Genomic DNA, 1427 nt, shown 5'->3' with positions numbered 1-1427 from the left:
AGGAGAAGGAGGAGGAGGAGAAGGAGGAGGAGGAGAAGGTGGAGCAAGTTCTACTCACATGTGGGCCTGGGCTCTGGGTGGAATGAGGATCCGGTGGGCCCCAAGTGATCCCACTCACACAGTGGGCATGGGCTGTGGGTCTAATGAGGATCTGGTGGACCCCCGGTTAGTCTCATGCACATGCTGGGCCTGGGCTCTGGGTCGAATCTACAAATGACTGTTCGGAAAGGGCAGGGCATGTGATCCTGCAATATGCAATCCAAAGCTGGAGGGCTGAGGGCGTGTGGGAAAAATAAAAATAAAAATTGACTCAATTTTGTAAAATGGAAGTCACTGGTGAGCTCAACAATAGCAACTGCAATGGAGTGTTTTGGATAATGCTCAGTAGAAAAAGAGCAGGGTGAGAAAGCATAGAAAACCAGCACTAACGCGTTTTCAAGGGCCTCCTGGGCTGCTGATTTTAGAGAGGTTCTACAGCATGTTGTCTGGAATCTGTGCCAAGGTGGCTGTCTGCATGCCAGTGGATCCTTAGGAAGATCTCTTGCCTGCAGCTCTGCTATGGAGGCACGAGAGTCAGGACTGAGCCGAGGGAGATGGTGAATGGGGAGGAGGCGCAGCCAAACCTAAGACCAAGGAGCTCTGAGGTTCAGTGGATCTCCAGAGCTGCCCTGCATTGAGGCGAGAAGTTTGGGCATTTGCATGATAAATTGGATTCAGGCTGAATCTCTTGTTTCTGCCAGCTTAATAAGTGTGTCTGTACTATTTACCAAGGAGGTAGTGTTCCCGTTGATGATCAGCCACCCTCAGCCTTTCATCATCTCTATCCAATGGATCAAATGTCTCTAGCACAAACCCCTTGGCTTCACGGGCCTTGTAACTATTATTTCCTCGGCTTCTCAAATGCCTGCATGGTTTTGCACATGCTAGCTCTTCCCTTTTACCTGTAGATTATGCCAGTTCATGACTAGTGAAACTTAGGCTGCTTTGCTAATACAATATGTCACGGTGCATCAATACTCCACCAGTCTGTAATAGGACTGCCTGCCAGTGGGTAATGCAGCCCAAACTTGCTTAGAAACTCCTTCGGACCACTGTCAAGTTCCCAGAAAAAGGATCAAGATTCAGATATGTAGGGCTGGGGAGATAGCGCAGCAGTCTAAGTGCCTGCCTGGCGGGCACAAGGACCTAGGTTCAGTCCTCTATATTGCATGGCATGCCGGCCCGGCACCCTGGTGCCCTGAGCTGGCCACCGAAACTGGGCATGGTGGCGCACATCTGTAATCCCAATGGTTGGGAGGCTGAGCCAGGAGGATCGCTATGAGTCTGAGCTGCATAACCAGACCCCGTGCCAAATAAATAAATAAATAAATGATTACAAATATATATTTTTTAGCTCTTGGGGGCAGAAAACAGGAGGATCACTACGA

This window comes from Octodon degus, unplaced genomic scaffold (assembly GCF_000260255.1).
Source record: "Octodon degus isolate 3935 unplaced genomic scaffold, OctDeg1.0 scaffold00207, whole genome shotgun sequence".
NCBI lineage: Eukaryota > Metazoa > Chordata > Mammalia > Rodentia > Octodontidae > Octodon > Octodon degus.
The sequence above is the reverse complement of the archived record's forward strand: the minus strand, read 5'-3'. Positions refer to the sequence as shown.